This window comes from Oncorhynchus nerka, linkage group LG7, assembly GCF_034236695.1.
Source record: "Oncorhynchus nerka isolate Pitt River linkage group LG7, Oner_Uvic_2.0, whole genome shotgun sequence".
NCBI classification, from domain to species: Eukaryota; Metazoa; Chordata; class Actinopteri; order Salmoniformes; family Salmonidae; genus Oncorhynchus; species Oncorhynchus nerka.
In genome coordinates, this window is record NC_088402.1 from 61,599,809 (window position 1) to 61,625,542 (window position 25,734).

The window sequence follows — 25,734 nt, forward strand, 5'->3', positions numbered from 1 at the left end:
GTGCTTAATTTAAAAAAAAAAAGTATTATTAAACAAACATGTATATCCCACTTGTATCTATTAAGGTTGTAAAATTATAACTGCATTATTTAATAATCATATTTCATATTTACAATAAGTCTATTGCATTGTTTTTATTATGTAATCATATATCCTTATCTAGGTATATATTTTTTTCATATATTTTTTTGTTGTTGCAGGTGCTCCCTCTCCGTGTCTTGGCAGTAACTGCACTGTTCGTCGCATATTAACTGCTTGTCTGCTCTAGTTTCTGGCTCTGCTTGGCTCAGTCTCCGTTGACCTCAGCTCTAACTTGGACCTGCTGCGCGCCACAAAGGCGGCTTTCGACGAGCTGACTTCACGTAGGACCACGGCTATTCTCCAACTCATAGGTGAACTCCAAAACACAAGAAGTCTATGCACATGGTACAGGAGTAAGGAGACAAGTCAAGACCACTGACCAACATTTTACCTGTGATTATGAGGTGAGGACAACAACAATTATGAGCTGAGGACAACAACAATCCTGTGTTCTCCAAAAAGAAAGGAGGACCAAGGCACTCTTCATATAATTAATTAAAATGCCTTTATTTGTATGGCATGTGTTAAGGATCGATTCAGACCAGGTGTTAAAATTGTACGACAAGCGACAGTTTATTTCAGAGGGAGAATATCTGGTACACGTAAATACGGCTCTTCCGTTAGTTCGTGTTGGAACAGCAGGCAGAGAGCGTAAACAGTCAGCACAGCCCTTATATACGTCACAGAAAGTAGGTTGACCCTAGGAAGATCGGATCTCCGGATTGGTTCAGCTGGTTGTAGTCTGTAGTCTTCCGCCATTGGCTCAGTTGTCTGTCCGTCATCGTAGGATCTTCTTCGGGCACAGTGTTCGGTTAAAAAAGGGAGATTATGTGTGTAATGTGGGAGCTATCCTGTAGGGGACCCCACAGGCTTTACTGTGAGTTGTAGCCATGTAATTAGCAGTAAGTTTAGTCACCTGCATACGAAATAGCAATTCCTTACAAATCCCTCTCTTCACGTCTCCTCAGAGACGTGACACCACCTAACTAGATCCAGACACAACACAAAAAAAAAAAAAAAACAAACAAAAAACTTCTCCCTAAGGGACTATGAAATAAGGCACGGTACTAAACAGAAATAGATATATATGTATTCCCATCATGTTCTCCATTCAATCCCACTATGTACTAAGTTGGCTTACAACCCTCATTTAACAGAGCGGAGAACAGCTCAAAATAAAAGTAAAAATTATTGTCCACATTAGCCAGCTTTTCCAGCAGGAAAAAGTTTCTGATACCCTCTCTTCACATCTCCTAAGAGATGTGATATAGTCCAGATACATTACTCCAAGCAAAAACGAAGACATAATCCAAAAAGGAAAAATATCCTAAACTAGGTATGTCTATCCGGAAATGGCCCACAAAGAAAAATAATTTCCCCCTCTTCCCATCCCAGATGGGACACGACATACAATGGAGAAGCTTAATCAATAAAAGCAACTGGATCCCCCTTTTTACTCCTGCTAGGGTGTCACTCAATTATCCTTTATTCCAGCAGTCATAGCATTTCATGAAAATAATAAAAAGTTTATTACTAATAACAAGTTATATATGCCTTTGTTGTATGCCTTTGTTCCCCCAAGGGTGTCACTTATCAAAAACAGGATAAAACTTTATTGTTATTGACATGTAAGATGTAGGATAAAACTTTGGTCATGGAAAACAGAGTAAAGAATTATTAGAAACCATCTGGTCCTCTCAGCTACTTCTATCCTGTACCAAGTGGGCACCTTGCCACCCAGGGACTCCAAACCATGTGTCATCATCAGTCAGTCCCATCCTCCCTGAAAGCATGCTTCCGTATCGGCATCGCCAACTGGAGCATCAAGCAAAGGCATCATGCCTGAAGCCCTCACCACATCTGTAACAGACTTGTCAAAACACAGTATGATGCAAACAGCACATCACATCAATAACAAATAATACAAGAATTAGGGTCAGAAATCCAGTAACCATCCTACCAGTGCACTTACCAAACCAGGCCAAGAGAACAGACTCCTCCACCCCCCCGTGGACCTCATCTTAGCAGATAGTGCATCAACCCCGCCTTAGATTGTGAAGTTTAAAAACTATCATCTGGACTGGTATTAGGAATATACGTGCAACATTGTTTACCGAACATCTTGCAGACGTCCCCTGACTGGCAAGAAGCATATCCAAGGCAAGTCTATTCTGTCTGGAAACCCCAAATGTGGCCTCAAGCTGTTCAGACATACTAGTGAGTGCATCACGGGAGTAATTCACAAAACGCTGTTGATCATAGTAGATATAATTAATCCATGCAGTCTGTCCAGCATCCACCATGGCTGGACCCATAGTAGGTAGTAAGTGCCAGAGTCCATCATTCCTACCCAAGGCCTGAAACTCATGAGGAATCCCCACTGGCACTCCCATCAGGTTAGTGTATGTCAACTACATCCTCTGTCCATGGAGCACTACTACATCTGTCTCCCATGGGATGGAATGTTTTCAGGTCCCCTGGTTACAGAACTCAGCAGCTGTTCAGCAACAACATCAACAATGGTCCGTGGAATTATCAAACTGGTCAGACCACACGTACCTTGCCATTCTCCTCTAAGAATGGGTCTCAGCCCTCTTTGGCTCCACTGGTCCAACATACATCAGCCAGACCACTCGTTTGGTTTAGGCCTGTAACTGGCCAAGTGGAATTAATGGTTATGTTACTCCTGCAATCAGCTTCAGGCAATCTCCCATAATCAATGCCATTACCTGTACCCGTGATGCACTCGTAATTGCCCCCATATGCCTCAACACCCCAAGAGGCCCGATGAGGAGGTACTGCAGGAAACACAAGGCTCAAAGAGGAACAGAGGGTTGAATTGGGCTTAACCTGGTAAAAACTTCTCAAAATACACAACCACCCCTCTCCTTCTCCTACAGCAAATGGGTGTAGCCAGAACAGGTCTAGCATAACTTCAAATAATACAGTCCTTTCCTCTCAGGGTTTTAGCTGTGTACCTCATATAAGACAGCCACAAATTGTCCCTACTATCAAAACCAGTCTCAGTTTCTAATTGATCAATAGCCGAATAGACTCTAACATTAATTACCTGAATGGTATTTTTAACACAGTGGTGGTAGAGGAGTGTGTCCGGTTACCTCTGGTCTTGGCAGTACCTTGATAGAAAACACACCCATCATGTCTGTCCTCGTCCTTTGTAGTCCGAGGGTGTGAGTGCCTGCATCAGAGAGCTTAATAGTTTTGATGGTTAGTAGGATTTCATCACCTTTACAAAGTTCAACATTGCTCCCAGGTTTCCCCATATCATGGAAAACCTATCCACCCTTGTGGGATCCTCCATGTTATACGGATATCCTCTTCTCCAATCCTAGAACTGTCCGAAGTCGGTTACCGTGTAATCTCTATTCTAACTTCTTATCTACCCAGATCTAGGGATCTCTTATGCTTATTTTGGAACAAAATACACATCACTTAGCCAGAGCCAGACACATCTTCACTTCTATGAACAAAAACAGGGGTGATAGGACAGGTAGGGTTACTTCATTCGAGAGTTGGCCCCGAATTCTGTTAATTCCAGTTCTTCTCCCGAACTCTGTTTATTGTCCGACAGTGAAAAAGTGTCTTACCCTTCCGCCGTGCGATATGAATCTGGGTAGCTCTTTCAGCTAGCTGTCACCAGGGGTCTTCTATGGTCCCCAAGCCTCTGGGACTGGATTGAGTGACTTCACCTGTAGTTCACCTGTAATGCATACAATCCTGGACATACAGGCTTGGTTAACAAACAATTTCTCATATGTTTTATCTGATTATATCTTTAACTTCTATGCCCAATTGTTAGCTTACATTTTTTTTTTTTTTTTTTTTTTTTTTCCTATCCAATAAGCCCCATCCTATCCTAGACCACAATTTACCCATCCCCCTTTGATACCTGACTCTGCCCAGGTATCAACCTTACCTACTCTAAATAATGACTTAGGTAAGATTAGTATATTATCTTTATGTCTGACATCATGAAGGAGCCCTTTTAGTTTTCCACAATGTCCAATTCTCCCTTGGGCGTCAATCCAGTACCAATTCCCTGTCAAGTTTCTTATCTACTTAAGAACTATCTGCGCTACTTATATATTTTCTTAAATATATATTTACCAATTTAAACCTTTTCTCTCATATTTCTCAAATACCACTAAGCTTCTAACTGTTTGACTTTATCCAAAATCATGTCTATGAGTGTCAATCTCTAAAGTCCTTACATTTCCTTAATCAACCTAACAATAATCCTAAATCATCACAGATGTCCTATATACCTGTTAAATTTAATACTATATATATTTTTTTTAAACCCCTAATGGTCAAAAAAAAAAAAAAAAAAAAAAAAATTCAAAACAAATGCTTATCATATCAAAATCCTTCCTTCAAGGACTCTTAGTATTCTATCTGACAATAACATGAATTTAATATATGTTGCAGAGTGCAGAATTCCTTGTCTACAGTGATTTATCACCCCTAAGAACTGAAACTTATTTTTCTATGTAATTCCCTGCCCTATTGGCTTAATATATATCCTATCCTAACCTCCTAACCTAAACTCCTTTATAATGAATTTACCTTAAAACTAGTACTCAATATGACCACATTCATTATACCAATGACTCTCCCCCAAGGCTGATCAGACCTTAGAAGACAGTCATGATAAGGTCCATGAGTCAACCCACCCTTTTATAGTCAAGTTCTATACTACACTAGACATATTAAAGAACCCTTTATCCTTAAAATCCAAATTCACTTGTGTAATTTAAAACTCATAAAATAAAAACTCATAAAGTTCCATATTTGAGCGTGTCTCTTTAAAATACCTTTGCACCAAAACAAATAGTCCTAACAAATGTTTTATGTGTATATATTTGCAAACCTTAATGATTAATCAAAACTTCCAGGCCTTTCCAATTTGGTCGTTTATGGCCTCATTCTCCCCAATATTATAATCCCTGATATTTAATAAAAATAACGTATTTTCCCTTGGCTCCTTCAACTCACATTTACATCTCAATATAACAAAACACCATCTGCGTGTTCCTCAAGGAAAAACAACTTGCCCCTGTTACGTATGTCTACGTATCAAGGGAAATGTTCAAATAACCAAATTCAACCTCGCTAGTTTACCGAAACATGTACAATGTTTTACCATAGAGGTTGCTTTTCACCATTAATACCCTGACACCGTTCCACATAATGGAAACAGTGCTCAAATTCACTGGTGCTATTCAAACGATCAAACCAAGAATCAACAACCATCAGAATCCACCATCACGATGTTTTATGACTCAGACATCCAATCCCTCTCTCTCACGGCCCAATTACAGTCCAAATAAACGCCACAAATCAATGATACCCACCCAGCGAATCAGCTGCTAGTTTTTAGCATCTTTCCTGACGATTTACATACTCCTTTTAAAGGACACTAACCATTTTCTCTGTCACCCCCAGTCAAGACATCATTTCCGTGGCGACGGAAACCTCGCTAGTGATGTCATCAACAAGCGCTCAATCTTACTCATTTCGCAACGATTTTCAACTCATTGTAAATAATGGTTGGCCTTCTGCAACAACAGTATTTCGGGTTCGATAAACCAAACCTAATTTATCACATCTGTTGAATCCTGATTTAGAGTTTACAACATCAATCAACATCTCTCAATTCGCTAATCTTATAAAAACATTTCGATGGACACAAATCTATCGTAATTGTTCCCCGTTATTATTCAGAATTAATTTGATTTAAATTACTGTCTCGTCTTTGAATTAGCATTTTAATTACGACTCTTTTCCCAATGTATTATTCCCAACAAATCATTTAGTGAACAGACATCGCCTTGCATCAAAATCTCCGTTCTTATATTAAGTTGAATGAATTAGTCTTTCAATTTGAACCAAACAAACTATTTAAAACGTTCAGTTTATATCTTATACCAATACTAGTGACTATAACTTTCTCTGCAAAACAACCAGTTCAATTACAACCAAAGACTCAGACATATATAACTATTCTTTACACCTCAGCTGGGAACCGAACCCCGGCCTCCCACGTGGCAGGCGAGAATTCTACCACTGAACCACCAATGCTTATGGAGATTCTCCGCAAATAGACCCAATTTACAGTTATCTGTATTTGTTAAAACAACAGAAAATAGCACTAATTTAAACGCCCAAAGTTTTCCCTTAATTAGGATTCTCATTAATCTCGCTTCCCTTCGTATCTGACCCTTCTTTCTTAAATACGTGAATTTTGTTCTTTTCTGCCTCTTTCTCTCTTAACCCACATTCAATTGTTTTCAACTGGACCCCGGTTGGCAGTCCCCCTCCTAGGTAACCTGCTTGCGTCCATCTTAACTTTACTCCCTCCCAGACTTTCTTTATATCCTTCCACTGTCCCTTTCCCCCTGATCTATATTCCATTTTTTTTTTCTAGGAACTCATTAAACTTCAGCTTTGGAGTATTGGGGGTCGCCATTGTGAATTTTTAATCGTGATTCAATTTAATTCAATCGGAATTTTACCAGACTACTTGAATATAATTAGAATATACTTAGTCCGTCGTTAGTTAATAACAACGATGTATTCGAGGAGACACTATTGCTCACACTCTGCCTTATCTCAGAGCTTTTCCTTGTATATTCAGTTCGAGAAAAACGATTGGGTTGGTATAGCTTTCGTGGAGCGCGCAACCAAGGGATCTATTCGACTATATAGTCGCAATATTAAATATTATATTCAGATCTTATTTCAATTATACATCAGTCATTTTGTTCCTGATTATACATTTTACACAGAAGTTATAGATACACACAACATGGAAGTTTACATATTATACATTTTACACAGAAGTTATAGATACACACAACATGGAAGTTTACATACAACACAGAATTTTCAGATTTATTCAATAACCCTTCTTGAGTTCTCTCTCTCTCTCTCTCTGTCTCTCAAACCATCAACAATCTTAATGGAGACGATTACAACCACATTACATTTTAATATAAACCGTTACAAATACACGTCATCTCTCTGACCCCTATCAGCTTATCTTTATCATTGGACCTCTATCAGACTGGACTTCGACCGAGCAGCGGGACAACCTCGGCGCCAGGTTTAATGAATAGCAATTTGCTATTCCCTTACCGATATCTATCCCTATGGACCCCTTATCAGACTGGACTTCGACCGAGCCGCTGGACAACCTCGGCGCCAGGTTTAATGAATAGCAATTTGCTATTCCCTTACCGATATCTATCCCTATGGACCCCCTTATCAGACTGGACTTCGACCGAGCCGCTGGACAACCTCGGCGCCAGGTTTAATGAATAGCAATTTGCTATTCCCTTACCGATATCTATCCCTATGGACCCCCTTATCAGACTGGACTTCGACCGAGCCGCTGGACAACCTCGGCGCCAGGTTTAATGAATAGCAATTTGCTATTCCCTTACTGATATCTATCCCTATCTCTATCGTGCTGATCCCTTATCAAAATTGTACACATGTCCGACCCCTATCGAAACTGAATGTATATATATATATATGTTCGACCCCTATCGGAACTACAGGCCTCAAAAGTGATCCCTCATCATTGAAAGCTATCAGACTGCGCTGACCGGGTCACGGGACAAAATTACACAATCTATCCCCTCGCTGATATCTCATCAATGATTTAATCACCCGGCCGTCACCGGTTTGTACCACATATGTTCACTCTACTGTTCTTTGACTCGTCAGCAAATTATAAATTTACACAAGAATTCATACTTACTCGGAAATACTGATCAGAATTTAGACAGACTATACGACAATATGCAAAGTTTGATTTAACAGGTTTTGCTTACCTTGTTTATGGTGCACCTTTTAGATCAGTTTCCCGAGTTGAGCAGAATTATTGTCCTCCCCCGAATTTCTTTCACCCGTCTCTTTTTTGGAACCGTCCTTCCGTCACTCTCCTTCTCACACCCAATCAACTCACTTCGACCGGACCGTTTTCAACCATCCTCTGGCTACCATGTTTTGTTGATAAAAGGATATTAGAAGGGTGAGCCGGTTAAGGATCGATTCAGACCAGGTGTTAAAATTGTACGACAAGCGACAGTTTATTTCAGAGGGAGAATATCTGGTACACGTAAATACGGCTCTTCCGTTAGTTCGTGTTGGAACAGCAGGCAGAGAGCGTAAACAGTCAGCACAGCCCTTATATACGTCACAGAAAGTAGGTTGACCCTAGGAAGATCGGATCTCCGGATTGGTTCAGCTGGTTGTAGTCTGTAGTCTTCCGCCATTGGCTCAGTTGTCTGTCCGTCATCGTAGGATCTTCTTCGGGCACAGTGTTCGGTTAAAAAAGGGAGATTATGTGTGTAATGTGGGAGCTATCCTGTAGGGGACCCCACAGGCTTTTACTGTGAGTTGTAGCCATGTAATTAGCAGTAAGTTTAGTCACCTGCATACGAAATAGCAATTCCTTACACATGTTCAATAGAAACAAAGTTTTAATAATCCGATGCGTTTTGGCTGCATGGCCTTCGCCAGGGAGTACAAAGAAATAATACAATGTCCTCTTTTGAACAGCTTTTCCAATTAGCCCTAATTAGAAGAGGGAGTGGTTACACAATTGATTGGACACACCTAGTAAGCAATACTATACACATTAAAAAGTGAAATACTGTAGTTATGTTATCATAAAAATACAACTCCAAGCTAGAAGTATCAGAACACTTAGAAAGGTAGTTCTAACCTTAAATATGACTGGGAGAAGTGTCGAGAATAAGAATGTAATATATTCCATAGAACACTAGAACACAGCAAAACATGAACAACAACAGTCTAAACATAGCTGAGGGCAATTGAGCAAAATGTCCACTAGATGACAGCAAATGGACCTATCACAAACCTACAGGAAGGGTGAGAAATTCATATCTGTTTTTCAACCAGGGTATTTAGTGGCCTGGATTTCTCACCCTTCCTGTAGGTTCGTGATAGGTCCATTTGCTGTCATCAGCTCCCCATAATGTGTATAGTATTCCTGTGTGTTTATTACCCAATTGTCATACTTGAGTAAAAGTAAAGATGGCTTCATAGAAAATGACTCAAGTGAAAGTCACCCAGTAATAACTACTTGAGTAGAAGTCTGAAAGTATTTGGTTCAGAATATACTGAATTAGCTTAATCATTATACTTAAGTACCAAAGTAGCAATGATTTAAAATTCCTTATTAGTACCATTTTATTTATTTACGGGGGCACAATACAACACTCAGACATAATTAACACATGAAGTATGTTTTAGTGAGTTCGCCAGATCAAAGGCAGTAGGGATGACTGGGGATGTTCTCTTGATAAGTGAGTGAAATTGACTATTTCCTTCCCTGATAAGCATTCAAAATGTAATGAGTACTTTTGGGTGTCAGGGAAAATGTATGGAGTAAAAAGTACATTATTTTCTTTAGGAATGTAGATGTAAAAGTTGTCAAAAAATAGTAATAGTACTACTTAAGTAGTACTTTAAAGTATTTTTACTTGAGTACTTTACACCACTGCTATCAAGAACCCATGCTTAAAGGGTATGGCACCTTCTAACAACAACTTTCAATTTAAAGAAACTCCTTGACATTTCTATAACCAACTTAAATAGCATCAAGATGAGACCCTTTCTCTCCCTCATCACTTTTACAATTTAAACAAATTACTGTGAGAGCCTTGTCATGTTAAGGGACTCTGTTGGTGAAATAGGTTGTCAAAATCACCAAACCATTGTGCTGAATGAACTCTTACATTTGGTTTATTTGTTCTTATTGTTGTCATGATTACCTGTAATTACGGTGTTCCATATTCATTAGGAGATAAAACAGGTTACACGGGTGAAAATTGCATCCATCTTATTGAGGGACTTGAACCAGCTGGGCCAAAAGCACTTTGCTCAGGGCTATTGGCTACCAAAGGGGATGTGGTCCGTTTTGACGCAGGCTTCTATGGCTGCGTTCACACAGGCAGCACAATTCTGATCATTTGACCAATCACATCAGATCTTACGCATCAGATCTTTTTTTAGAGCTGATCTGATTGGTCAAAATACCAATAAATGGAAAAATATCAGAATTGGGCTGCTTGTCTAAATGCAGCCTTTGAGTCCCAGGACTGTAACATTCTCAAAATGGAACACTAATCACAATATTATCTGCATACATTTGGCTATCAACATCATGACACACATGAGGAAGGTCATATAAGCTAAAGAGGAAAGGTCATAAGACAGATTCCTGAGGAACCCCCATTATTCAGCTGCTAGACAAAGAGACCATATAAGTATACAATAGAACTGTACAGTACACTTACTCCATTTACCCATGTTTACTTTGGACCACTGTCTGTCTTGTAAACGAGAGTTAAATCACAATGGAGTCAACTATATACATGTACTTCACATGCACAGCATACTTTGCACGCACAATTTACCATATGATGAATTAAGAGAGGCATCTTGTTTTTCCTGTCATTCTATACAGGTCACTATTTTCTTCTCTGATATTGTTGGTTTCACCACGATCTCGGCCTCCTGCACCCCTCTGCGAGTTATGGGGATGCTGAACAATCTGTACATGTGCTCGACAATCGCATCGACTCCTATAACGTCTACAAGTTAAGACTGGACTGTGTAGCCTACATGGAGATTGGATTGGACTCGTTCTTGCCTACTACTTACTGAAACTAGTGTGGTCCGAAATGATTGACACCATTGATAAATATAACAAAAAATGATTGCATAAAATAAATAAGATATATTGTATTCCCAAAAATGTATATACTAATACAATTGCTCAGAGACTGCATATGTAGCCACTATCATGTATCCCAGTAGTTCGCAAACTATTTGACCCGCGAATCTGCGACCCCGCACGCACTTGCGTGTGTGCATACGCGAATATGCGCGCACATAGCCATAAATGGTGATGCATTTTCAAAACGCAAGCTAAGCTACATAAATAAACTACTTTTAACACCTGGGTTTGGAGCTGAAAGTCCATGTTATCAGCTAATATCATGTCACTTCTCTGGAGTCCAGAGCAAACAAAATCATACCACATTCTTGTAACATAGTTTGCAGGATCGGATGGAAAGCACGTTCTAGTTTCAGCCTCTTAGCAGAGGCCGACAGGGTTTTTGGCTAAAATTTCCTGGTACTGGGTCAAATTCATGTCTTTTACCCCAGGACCAGTGGAAGCAAAATAGCCACAACCATTTTACAGTGGAGTATTGCTACATTCTGAAATATAATTTTACATTTTCATGTATATTTGATGACAACTTGCCCACAAGAAGAATCACTGCTCCACCTTCCTGTTCAAGTGAACACAGCACAAAAATGTATTGTATGCTGCTGTATAAATTAGCTCGTGCTTTTCTTCACGAGAAGCGGATTCTATATGTTGTTGGGTCTGTAACCATGTTTCCCAGTGACACTCTTCCCATTCAAATATTTGTTTTCAACAAAAAGTTCAGTAATAGAGCCATGTAATTACAGTTGATATTGCAAGAGTTGTTGTGTTTGCCCAATGCGCTGTCTGTGCGTCGGTATATTATCTATAAACATGGATCCTCGTGATTATTTTCCTACCTTTTTAGACCACATAGGCTTAATAAAAAAAAAATCAAATCTCTCTCGCTATCTGAATCTATTTGAATTTCTGTCGGTTTCCATTTTAAAAGTGCTGAACGAATAGTCCTACCTCATCACAGCTCGTTTGCTTGCACTTGCTTATACTTGGAGCTAAGTGTTAATGATATAAGAACAAACATTATGAATGATTGAACATAAATGTAATAATCCTTGTGAATGGTTCAAAAGTCCAAACTCATGTTGATGTTTGTTATTATTGAAGGACAAAAAGGTTCTTATCGATTTACACAAATCCACAAGGAGTCAGTAAAAACCACATTTGTTTAAGCAAGTCGGCCATGTCAGCTATGGTTCTTAAAAGTCAGTAAATGAGGCTGAATTAACTGTTTTGCTGCCAGATGAGGCTCCACTGATAGCCAGGTGTAGCAGTGGTAAGGATTCACTCCATGATGCTGAAAGGAAAGCTCCACTGTCGTGACAGCTTTTTGTAGGCCCTACCAGTTTGTGGACACCGTTATAGTGCAATTCATGTATTGTTTAGTGTTGTGTAGTGGCTTTGCTGGCATGCATCTAAACAAAATAGTTGAGTTTACCCCACGAAGATTTACATGCTAAAATCACCACTGAACACCAGTGTTACACTAGTGTATACACCCTTATGTTAATACTAGGGAAATTGTGCTAGGGCTGACCTCTGCATAATCAAAACAGTAGCTTTGTGAGAAGGTGTTAAAGTTTGTTAAAGTTCACAGTTAGCCATTTCTGTTATTGGCCCCAAGTGAGAGCAGGTCCACCAAAGCCATGGCCCAGTGAAACACAGGTGCCATCCTGCGTATATGGAAACAGACAAATCAGAGCCTTTTAGGTAAATCACTGGGTTAAATCCTATGTCAATTTATATGTATAAAATTGAAAATTCCTTCGAAGATTTGATATGTTTTGAAGAGTATATTGTTTCAAACAATGTCTAAAAAATAAGCACAATCCAAAACGTAATTCATAATAATATTTGTAACGTGTGGTGGAATATTCTATTCAAGTGAGAGAGACTGTCATTTCTTCAAACAATCATTTATATTCAATATCGATTCATTATTGTATTTATGAAAAGACTGTTGGGCCGAGAGCCTAACTGATAATGATAAAACAGAGACCTTATATAGGACTTAAAAATGCTAAGTCAGACTGGTTCCAACTCCCCTAAGCCACCTTGGTTATCCACACATGATGGTGTTATACCCCCAACCCAACTTAGTTTCCCAGATGCCAGGAAGATGAGACAATGAGGTATTGTTCTAGACTCTTCCAGACTATCTCGGGTTCCACACACACACACCACATCTTGTCTATAGAATGCCAGCTTTAGGTAGTTATCACCAAGTCATTGTCAGCCCAAGCTATCAAGCAAATCTCATTTCCCTTGACCACACATCCATACTAACTGCAGGAAGCTAGAGTGTAAGCCATAAGCCAAGCTTCAAAAAGACTCCTCTCAGTTAACTCAGAAAGGGAAAGATTTCATAAAACAACCATTTGGTGCATAAATATAATATCTTGTAATCCTGCTACCACAAATGTTGAATTTGTTCATAGTTCATTTCTCAGAATCAAGACAAACTCCGTATCTTAGAGCACACTATAAGTAGTATAATGACACCAAGATGTCCGTACGGTTCTAAAAAGGGCCTAAAATGGGCACTTTCATTATGATTTTCTCAAAAATCGTTTGTGATAAAAATGTAAAAAGCATGTTAAACATCCTTCCTCCCAATGAAGTGTTTATGCCAGAACAATCTGTGATAGCGTGGAATTACCCTACACTGTGTACTAACCATACAGCATACTATTTAGAACATACTGTTTAGTTAAAACTGAACAAATATCAACATCCATACTGAGAAGTGGTCATCTAATGCAGAATTGGGTTTTCCCCTCCCATTCGTTCATTTTGGTACAGCCTGTCCCATTATCTGATTACCAGCTGTTGTCAAACATACAGAGAGAGTCATCTTATCAGACTCAGACTAATCAGTATGCACGGCCTATACATCACTTTATACAAAATGGTGTGTACGTATTGGGACGTTTTTGATCTATCCAACATGGCCTGATCATGAGTGGACCCATTGTATTTGGTCCCCCAGGTTGAGACGATAGACGATGCCTACATGGTGGTGAGGGGCCTGCCTGAGAGGAACGGGGACAAGCACGCTGACGAGAGCCAAAATGTTGCTGGACTTGGTGCCAGCCGTCAGATAGGTGGCCATACCCCACAGCTTTGCACAGGAATACACACAGGTGACAAAACACACACATACCCATGTTCAAATCATATCACATAAGGGTTTTGGGTGCTGCAAAGTACCTGATAATCTCACCTAACAGGCAGATGCTGTGAGTTTTGAGACGTACAGTTTGTATATGCAAGCAATACTGAATTCAATTCAAGTTACTTTTATTTCCTGAGAGGGAACTTCATGTGTGGTAATATACATTGCATATGTATTGTGGTAGGTTTAATATAAGTCTATAACCTGATTGCCTTTTTATAATTTGGGATTATTGTATGGAGTTATTGCCCATGTAAAGATCAGTGAGTCAAATATGGTATAGCAAGCTTGTCTTTCTCCATTTGCTTTCCTTGCTCCAGGTCCATGTGTGGCAGGTATTGTCAGCTACAAGATGCCCAGATACGGCCTGTTTGGAGATACTGTCAACACACCTCCAGAATGGAGTCCACCAGCCTGCGTAGGTATACACACACACACACATACAGTACAGTATGCAGGCACCTGTTCCCAATGCTGTGTGTGTGTCTGTGTCAGCGTCAGCTCAGAGGATCCACGCCAGCTCAGCCACCTACCTGGCCCTGATGAAGGACTGCGTCTACGAGCTCCATCTGAGAGGAGGGACCGAGGTGAAGGTGAGACTGTTTGGGAATAGAGCAAACCTTATAATAGTTTCCTTGGGTAAACCAAATTATTCTAGACTTTTTTTCATATATATACATGTGTGTAATATATATATATATATATATATACAGTGCCTTGCGAAAGTATTCGGCCCCCTTGAACTTTGTGACCTTTTGCCACATTTCAGGCTTCAAACATAAAGATATAAAACTGTATTTTTTTGTGAAGAATCAACAACAAGTGGGACACAATCATGAAGTGGAACGACATTTATTGGATATTTCAAACTTTTTTAACAAATCAAAAACTGAAGAATTGGGCATGCCCCCTTAAGTTAATACTTTGTAGCGCCACCTTTTGCTGCGATTACAGCTGTAAGTCGCTTGGGGTATGTCTCTATCAGTTTTGCACATCGAGAGACTGAATTTTTTTCCCATTCCTCCTTGCAAAACAGCTCGAGCTCAGTGAGGTTGGATGGAGAGCATTTGTGAACAGCAGTTTTCAGTTCTTTCCACAGATTCTCGATTGGATTCAGGTCTGGACTTTGACTTGGCCATTCTAACACCTGGATATGTTTATTTTTGAACCATTCCATTGTAGATTTTGCTTTATGTTTTGGATCATTGTCTTGTTGGAAGACAAATTTCCGTCCCAGTCTCAGGTCTTTTGCAGACTCCATCAGGTTTTCTTCCAGAATGGTCCTGTATTTGGCTCCATCCATCTTCCCATCAATTTTAACCATCTTCCCTGTCCCTGCTGAAGAAAAGCAGGCCCAAACCATGATGCTGCCACCACCATGTTTGACAGTGGGGATGGTGTGTTCAGGGTGATGAGCTGTGCTTTTACGCCAAACATAACGTTTTGCATTTGTTGCCAAAAAGTTCAATTTTGGTTCATCTGACCAGAGCACCTTCTTCCACATGTTTGGTGTGTCTCCCAGGTGGCTTGTGGCAAACTTTAAACAACACTTTTTATGGATATCTTTAAGAAATGGCTTTCTTCTTGCCACTCTTCCATAAAGGCCAGATTTGTGCAATATACGACTGATTGTTGTCCTATGGACAGAGTCTCCCACCTCAGCTGTAGATCTCTGCAGTTCATCCAGAGTGATCATGGGCCTCTTGGCTGCATCTCTGATCAGTCTTCTCCTTGTATGAGCTGAAAGTTTAGAGGGACGGCCAGGTCTTGGTAGATTTGCAGTGGTCTGATACTCCTTCCATTTCAATATTATCGCTTGCACAGTGCTCCTTGGGATGTTTAAAGCTTGGGAAATCTTTTTGTATCCAAATCCGGCTTTAAACTTCTTCACAACAGTATCTCGGACCTGCCTGGTGTGTTCCTTGTTCTTCATGATGCTCTCTGCGCTTTTAACGGACCTCTGAGACTATCACAGTGCAGGTGCATTTATACGGAGACTTGATTACACACAGGTGGATTGTATTTATCATCATTAGTCATTTAGGTCAACATTGGATCATTCACTGAACTTCTGGAGAGAGTTTGCTGCACTGAAAGTAAAGGGGCTGAATAATTTTGCACGCCCAATTTTTCCGTTCTTGATTTGTTAAAAAAGTTTGAAATATCCAATAAATGTCGTTCCACTTCATGATTGTGTCCCACTTGTTGTTGATTATTCACAAAAAAATACAGTTTTATATCTTTGATTGAAGCCTGAAATGTGGCAAAAGGTCGCAAAGTTCAAGGGGGCTTTTTGGAGAAATGTCTAGAAATGTCTAGTTTCAGCCACTAAAATACTATTATTAATCTGAGCAAATCATTGGCTATTCATGTCTCTATATACTGTCTCCATCGAAGTGGAATGGAGAAGCTCACATCATGACTGTTGAATGACTAAGTTACAGTTTGACAGCATGATCATCACCTCATTTATTAAATCTACTCAACATTATAACATCATTAGGATACTTAGTAGGTCAACTGTCCTCACACTGACATAGAGGGGAGACGTACTGTGTAATGAACTGTCAATAGACCCGGTGGATTTTCCCAGAGTGCCGGTGAAGTGTATAATTATTTGGGACCCATCCAAACTCTCTAGCTAATTAACTTACAAGTCAAAAGTCTTCAGATTACCTCTAAGTGCGTGAGAGATTTCTCTTCAAAGCAATGGGTGGGGAGGGGGAATTGAATTTCCTGTTTTCTAATCCTTACTGTGATTTGTGTTTGAGCTATTATGAAATAAAACAGCATTTCCTCTCTAAGTAAAGGGAAAAATAACACATATTGGCTGATCGGACACAAGAACTACAGTGTTCAGAAGGACAGCCTGGTGTGTCACTGGAACCCAAATCCTGCCCGCAAGAAGAAAACACTGGAGGGGAGTGACATTTCTATGGTGAATGTGATTGCATTTATGAAAGAATACAATACGATACAAGTAAAAACTCCCTAGAGTCTATTGACACACCGGTGCGTCAATCTAAGTAACATAATAAAAAAAATCCCAATCAAAATCAGTCAGTTTAAGCTAGAGATATCCGGGCTGCAGCTGTGTTTGTCAGACCATGAGACATCCCGAAAATCTCCCTTCTCACTAAAATGTTGTTTTGGCCTACAAACTAATAAGACCACTCTTTGGAAACATGAGACTCTCATATGAACACCATGATGGTCTCCGCTTCTTTCGTCTGAAGGTAACCTGTACCGGTTTGAAAAAATACATGGAAGTATGAAGGTAGTTTTGTACCTACTAAAAAAAAAGGGTGTTAAATATGTGTAAAAAAAACTACTTCTACTTATAGGTCAGACACTTCAAAACCTTATTCCTTATGCTTTACTTTTTTACTGTCTTTTTTTGTTGTGTTGCCATTTATGAATGTGTTTCTATGGGCAATAGTAGTAAAGGTGAAATTCAATATTTTATCGTAACATTTTTTATATATTTTTTGATACCAAAAGGGGTCCTAAAATCAAATAGGGAAATGATCCCACCCCCCAACAGCTTAGACTTTTAGGAATTAATATATTGTAACAACCAGTGCAATGCTGCTAACTTGCCAACCACTGCTCCAACAGGGTTAACCCTGACCTTCAAATTAAGATAATTATAGGCTGCTCAAAGTGGAAAGAAGTTCCAGTTGAAGGGTACATCTCAATAGTCTGAATTGGCCTCTTCTCCTTGATCCACACTGAGGACAACAAATATCACCGTAGGCTAATCCCCCAAAAAGCATCTTAGTAGTGGGAGTGGTAATCTAGGATCAGGTTCCCCCTGTCCATATAATCATAATTAATTGTAACTCGAAGGCAAAACTTGTCCTAGATCAGCACTGTTGAATACAGGCACTGTAGATGTGAATAAAATCAGCAATATGGCCTAAATTCCACCCTTCCCGCATGGCAAAGCAAATACTCCATCTTTAACCTAAGATCTACAGCAGTGCCTAGTTCGGATAGCGGCTAAGGGTGGATTTTGAGTTCAGAAATCATGTAAGTGAAACACTGGCTGTATAAAGGATGGTACTGTGTATGAATAATGTAGCTTGTCAAGTGTAAGTTGTTCTGTCAAGGAGGGTATTATTATAATTTTTTTATTAACTTTTATTTAACCAGGGAAACCAATTGAGAACAGGGTCTAATTTGCAATGGTGCCCTGAGAACAACAATTCACTACGCTATTACAATTACAACATTTTAAATAAATTACGTTTTATTCAAAAGGGCAGTAGAAACAAATATACACGGAGTATACTGAACATTGGGAGCACCTTCCTCATATTGAGAGGGAGAGAGACTGACCGGCGAGCATTCAGGTAATGTATATGAATCATGTAGTTTATCAAGTGGTGGAAGTTGTTCTGTCTATATGCCACAAGGGGGCACAATTTGATCAAATTTGAGCCCTTTGCTAATGTACGAGCTTAGGGTGCATTACTAAATGGTTGTAGTTCTGTTTATCCTAAAACAAAACTTTATCCTTCTCAGGATTCTGAAAATGAACAGCCTGAGTTGAGCAGCACTGAAATGAAACCTATAAAATCATTTGTGAGAGTAAGAGTATTATTTTTGGTTCAAGCTGGACTGACATATCTGTTTATATGTGCACATTAAGCCCTCCTCATTTTCCAATCATTTCTGATTACAGATTTGCGTCCAGAACTACACTACAAGACCAAAAGCATGTGGACACCCGCTCGTCGAACATCTCATTCCAAAATCATGAGTATTAATATGGAGTTGGTCCCCCCCCTTGCTGCAATAACAGCCTCTACTCTTCTGAGAAGGCTTTCCACTCGATGTTGGAACATTGCAGGGACTTGTTGCCATTCAGCCATAAGAGCATTAGTGAGGTCGGGCACTGATGTTGGGCGATTAGGCCTGGCACACAGTTGGCGTTCCAATTCATTCCAAAGGTGTTCGATTGGGCTGAGGTCAGGGCTCTGTGCAGGCCAGTCAAGTTCTTCCACACCAATCTCGACAAACCATTTCTGTATTTACCTCGCTTTGTGCACTGGGGCATTGTCATGTTGAAACAGAAAAGGACCTTCCCCAAACTTTTGCCACAAAGTTGGATGCACAGAATATTCTAGAATGTCATTGTTTTCTGTAGCGTTAAGATTTCCCTTAACTGGAACTAAGAGGCCTAGACCGAACCATGAAAAACAGCCCCAGACCATTATTCCTCATCCACCAAACTTTACAGTTGGCACTATGCATTCGGGTAGTGAGTGTTGCAAACGAGGACAGACGATTTTTACGCAATTCGGCACTTTGCGGTCCTGTTCTGTGAGCTTGTGTGGCCTACCACTTCGCGGCTGAGCCGTTGTTGTTCCTATACATTTCCACTTCACAATAAGAGCACTTACAGTTGACCCGGGCAGCTCAAGCAGGGCAGAAATCTGACAAACTGACTTGTTGGAAAGGTGGCATCCTATGATGGTGCCACGTTGAAAGTCAGAGTTCTTCAGTATGGCCATTCTACAGCCAATGTTTGTCTATGGAGATTGCAATGCTGTGTGCTCGATTTTATACATCTTTCAGCCACAAACACACACGCACAGAGGCACAGCAGCACCAGCAATCCAGTCTAGGCCAGCCATAAGTGACACGGTGACAGTTGGGTTAACAAAGATGGGGACATAGGATACATAGGAAAAAGTATTGTCCCTAGCTAAAATAAGTTGAACCTTTTTCAGATCGGGATACAACAATCTGAATGCACGTTATCTATGTTTTCACATTAGCACTTAGCCATCCACTATAGTTCCCTAATGAAAAATATCAATTTTATCCCAGTGAGACTAACTAGTTGATTCCCATGACCGCTATATGAACACCTGCTGATGAGAGGTGATATTTACAAGAAGCTCTAGTCATATGGCTCAACAATGAATTGCAAGCAATCAGGGCCATTTTGAATGCCAAGCTTGTCATTTACTTAAATTACTGCTAGCAGCAGCCAGAGACTTGACATCTCAATAACTGAGCTAAGTGTATGAACAACACAACACCTGATTGGCTGACTGGACCTGGTGACATAAGAATATTGACGAAGTTTATGCTGCGTTCGTAATCAAGTTCGTAATCAAGTGGTAAGTGGGAATTTACCACCATAGAGTTAGATAAAGGACCACCATTTTAAAGTAGTAAACTGGGTTGGCCTTCCTATTGGTAAAGGAAGGATCACATGATTCCATCCGGAACATCAGGAGGGATCTGAGCAAACTTTCCGTAACTGTAGGTGGCAGTAAATCCCCAACCTTTGCTTTATACCTATTTAATCAAAGCATTTTAGCTGGCAGTATGCACTCTTTCAGTCTGTTGTACGAGAAAAAGAAAATGACTACTACAAAATGGAGAGGGCCTCAATGGCGCTGCCCGTGCGCTCACATACGTCATAATGGGACACCAAATATGGACTGGAAATAAATATATTTGAATGGCCCTCCAACTGGTAATTACTGGTGGGAAACCCATCATTGAGCTCTATTTAGGCCATCTCCATTTTGAACTAGTATATTTTCTTCTTCTACTGCCATTTTCTTTATTTAATTTTTTTTTACCTTTATTTAACCAGGCAAGTCAGTTCTTTAACATTCTTATTTTGACGGCCTGGGAACAGTGGGTTAACTGCCTGTTCAGGGGCAGAACGACAGATTTGTACCTTGTCAGCTCGGGGGTTTTAACTCGCAACCTTCCGGTTACTAGTCCAACGCTCTAACCACTAGGCTACTCTGCCCCCCCAGAGTTTTACATTAAAACTAGGAGGAGGAGGCTTGGCTTGAAGCGCTGGGCGTCTTGTGATCATAGGCATTATCTATTTATTTACCGTTTTTTGGTTCTGTTCCCTGAATCGGTTCCAACCCCTGCTATTATTACTGTACCTCAAATCCATCTTACAAAGTTTGCATTTCCTTCTCATTTAACTTCTCAACGTACTTCCATACAGGACTTCACTCTGCTGGCGGTTGCCGTTCTCTGCCATTTTTCAAATGACGTAGTGGTGGAGAGTCAACTCCAAAGTAATTGATTCCTCTACTCTTTGTATGACGGCTCCCATTTCTATGTGTCAAGATTCGATTCCACTAGGAATCGACTCCTAAGATTCAGTATTTTTGGAACAGAGGAGACTGATTAGTTGTCGTACTTCCGAGAACACAAACACTTGAATCTTTAGTGAGCTAGCGAGGGACAGAGAGAGAGGGAAGGGGCACAGTTTAGGCAGGTCGGCCACCAGGCAGACGGAGTCAGAACCGTGCACTAGGGCTATCTATCAGCAAAGGAATGCTGTATCTCGCAATTTCTTGGCTTGCAATGTCTCGCAACTTAAGTAAAGCAGGGCCTATCATCAATAAATAGGCTAGGATATTGAGATGAGTGAGATGCAACACTTTGCTCTCACACAGTCACACACAGTATCTGTGCATGTCACACAGTTTGCTTCATGCTGTTCCCAGCATGGTAGCCATCTCACCAAAACAGCACTCATGACAATAAACGTCAACCTGCGTTTATTATGCTGATACTTCATATCACAGTAACGTGTCCCAACGATCAACTTGAACAAATTAAGCCATTTGATAGAAAAGGCTCTCAAAGAAGTCAAGATGGGCCTTTACCTTTCCGTCTCTAATCCTCCCTCCGACACCCCCTCTAATACTTCCTCCACCTAGTACACACACACACCGCCTCTGTGTCCTACCACACTCACTGGCAGTGCCCTGATAATAAAGGTGTCACGAGGGGGACAGCTTGATGACGGCCCTCTCTCTGCCCGCTCTTGTATTACCTCTATACATCACTTTCTGTCTCTCTACCTCTCTCTGTTTCTTTCTCTCTGTTTCTACTTCTCTCTCTGTCTCTCTCTTTCTCCTGCCCCCAGGTGCTGACTCAGAGACCTTGCTGCCATCTACGTCATATGCACACCTCTCTGTGACTGCTATATTATATTATGTGACATTGTTTAACGTACGTCCTCTAAAACGGGTCCAATGTTGTATAAGTTTACAACAGAACCTACTGGGAAAGGAGAGTCTTGATTTCTTACTGCCTACCAGTATCAAGTACTGAGTGGTTTTTGCCCAGGACCAGTGAAAAGGTATTACAATTTCAGGAGAGATCACTGTTACTTCTCAGTGCTTAGTGTTCCATGCCCTGCATACATGTCTTAATGCTTCTCTGCTTTAAAAAGGTAACTGTTCTTCTAAAAGTGAGAAATTTGTCTAAATTATTTTCTCTACTTCAGACCTCTGTTCCAGGCTTCATGTGTGACATTCTGGCAAAAAAAGTTGTGAAACGCATTCCACCCCAAAAAGGGCAGTGGTGTTGTGCAGATAGGGCGAGCCGAAACACCACCCTGTGTCTGACTCAGGGTCCCAACACAGGAGCCAGGGCCCGGGAGTGTGTTCAGAAATAATGAAACAGAAAATAATTTGAAAAAGGAAAACAAAAATATGCATATTCATTGGACACTTTAAAGGTAGTACATCCTTTTTAAAAGTGTTTTCCAATTAAATGCACATTTTCCCATCTCGAGGTGAAATAAATAAATGATGTAAGTGTCTTTTAAGTGCCAAATAAAGTAACACGGTTGACAGTAACAGGGTTGATGATTTCATCTTAAATCAGCCATAAATCTCCTTGTGACAGGGCTGGAGGAGATGGCTGCCGTTTTATGAACTCCTAACCAATTGTGCTATCGTGTGCGTTTTTTCATGTTATTTGTAACATATTTGGTACAAAATGTTTCTGCTACCGTCTCTTATGAGCTTCTGGATATCAGTACAGCGATTACTCTCTTCGCACTGGACAAAGATTTTTTCTTTAACGAGTCGGACGCGAAGGATTTACTTTAGACACCGGACAAGGTCCAAATCCCTGTGATTCGCATGAGAAAGAGACAGAGATATCGGGGTCGTAGGTCGGGGTGCCTTGTAAGGATCCCACAGCGAGTGGGTAATCTGTCTCTACCATCAGTCCTATTAGCCAACGTACAATCATTGGATAACAAAATAGACGAAACACGATCACGAATATCCTACCAACGGGTCATTAAAAACATATCTATTGTTTTAACGAGTCGTGGCTGAACGACTACACGGATAACATTCAGCTGGCGGTGTTTACGCTGCATCGGCAAGATAGAACAGCTGCCTCCGGTAAGACAAGTTGTGGAAGTCTGTGAATATGTGACCCGTTTCAGGAAACTAGGCGTATGTCGCAAGTCACGACGTCACAGGAGAGCCATTTGAACATTATTTTTAAAAAATCTAAATGCGTTTCTTGGCAGAAATGCCTCTGGATCATGTGAACTTTCATGTGCCTTAATAACAAACTTGTATGCCATCTGTAAATACGAATAAAATTGTTAAATTATAAGCCTTGTTGATAAAGCCACAGAAAAAGCCAGCAACCTTCCCACCAGCCATGATTTACTGAGTGGGCTGGACATGCCAAGAGAGGAGTTCGGATTGGTCTGCCATATAGAGGACTTCTGTCTATTTGAGCTGATCAGTCTGTGTTGGTAATCCTGTCGAGCACTGCTTTTTTTATTATCGTGTAGTGGAGCTGCATAAGGGTTGCTCTCCCAGAACCGTTTGCTTTGGTAGTTGGAACCTAATGTTAGCTAGCTAACATTGAACCTGTTTGGTTAGCTCCCAGCAGATTCATGCAGGGTGTAACGACATGATTTGGCACTATGTTCATTGTTGTTTAACTAGCTAACGTTAGCTGGCTGTCTCATTAGCTAATGTTACGTGATGTGTGTGATCACAGGGTTCAATTCTCGGGCCGACTCTTTTCTCTGTGTATATCAATGATGTTGCTCTTGCTGCGGGCGATTCCCTGATCCACCTCTACGCAGACGACACCATTCTATACACTTTCGGCCCGTCATTGGACACTGTGCTATCTAACCTCCAATCGAGCTTCAATGCCATACAACACTCCTTCCGTGGCCTCCAACTGCTCTTAAACGCTAGTAAAACCAAATGCATGCTTTTCAACCAATCGCTGCCTGCACCCGCTTGCCCGACTAGCATCACCACACTGGATGGTTCCGACCTTGAATATGTGGACACCTATAAGTACCTAGGTGTCTGGCTAGACTGCAAACTCTCCTTCCAGACCCATATCAAACATCTCCAATCGAAAATCAAATCAAGAGTCGGCTTTCTATTCCGCAACAAAGCCTCCTTCACTCACGCTCCCAAGCTTACCCTAGTAAAACTGACTATCCTACCGATCCTCGACTTCGGCGATGTCATCTACAAAATGGCTTCCAACACTCTTCTCAGCACACTGGATGCAGTTTATCACAGTGCCATCCGTTTTGTCACTAAAGCACCTTATACTACCCACCACTGCGACTTGTATGCTCTAGTCGGCTGGCCCTCGCTACATATTCGTCGCCAGACCCACTGGCTCCAGGTCATCTACAAGGCCATGCTAGGCAAAGCTCCGCCTTATCTCAGCTCACTGGTCACGATGGCAACACCCATCCGTAGCACGCGCTCCAGCAGGTGTATCTCATTGAGCATCCCCAAAGCCAACACCTCACACAGGCCGCCTTTCGTTCCAGTACTCTGCTGCCTGTGACTGGAACGATTTGCAAAAATCGCTGAAGTTTGAGACTTTTATCTCCCTCACCAACTTCAAATATCTGCTATCTGAGCAGCTAACCGATCGCTGCAGCTGTACATAATCTATTGGTAAATAGCCCACCCATTTTCACCTACCTCATCCCCACAGTTTTTATTTATTTACCTTTCTGCTCTTTTGCACACAAATATCTCTACCTGTACATGATCATCTGATCATTTATCACTCCAGTGTTAATCTGCAGTATTGTAATTATTCGCCTACCTCCTCATGCCTTTTGCACACATTGTATATAGACTCCCCTTTTTTTTCTCTACTGTGTTATTGACTTGTTAATTGTTTACTCCATGTGTAACTCTGTGTTGTCTGTTCACACTGCTATGCTTTATCTTGGCCAGGTCGCAGTTGCAAATGAGAACCTGTTCTCAACTAGCCTACCTGGTTAAATAAAGGTGAAATAAAATAAAAAAATAAAATCTTACAAGTTGTTTACCTAGCTGGGTTCTATGTTTACTTAGCTAGCTAGCTACATGTCTTAAGGTAAAGTGTACTGTTAACATGCTAGCTAACGTTAGCTGGCTGGCTCCCTAGCTAATGTTACGTGTATGATGTTATTAATCATAGCCCAGAGCCGGTTGCTTGGCTAGTTAGAGCCTAATGTTAACTAACATTGAACCTGGTTGGTTAGCTCCCAGCATTTTCATGCAGGGTAGTAACGACATGATTTGGCATTATATTCATTGTTAAACAACAATCTAATGTTAGCTGGCTGGCTCGTTAGCTAACGTTACGTGACATGTGTGATCCTACACGTTGGTTACCTAGCTAGATTCATTGTTTAACTAGCTAGCTAGCTAGCTAGCTACATGTCTTAAGCTAAAGTGAACAACACCCGTTGAATATGGCCAGTGTCAGTAAACGTCGGCAAAAAAACGTAATTACATTTTTTCCAGCCGAGCTGGTTTGGCTGTTTTCATGTTATCCAGAGGTAACCAAATCATCAGCTAGAGAAGTCAAGTGTGCGCTCTGAGAGCGCTCCGAGATGGGT

General features: G+C 40.7%; 1 long non-coding RNA gene across 1 annotated transcript; it reads left to right on the forward strand.

The window, feature by feature from the left end:
- The first annotated feature begins 206 nt into the window (after window positions 1-206).
- Window positions 207-14,632, forward strand: LOC115132802 (uncharacterized). Its single transcript, XR_003864120.2, has 3 exons — window positions 207-485; window positions 13,860-14,013; window positions 14,366-14,632. It is a non-coding gene; the product is annotated as an uncharacterized LOC115132802 (long non-coding RNA).
- The last annotated feature ends 11,102 nt before the right edge of the window (window positions 14,633-25,734 follow it).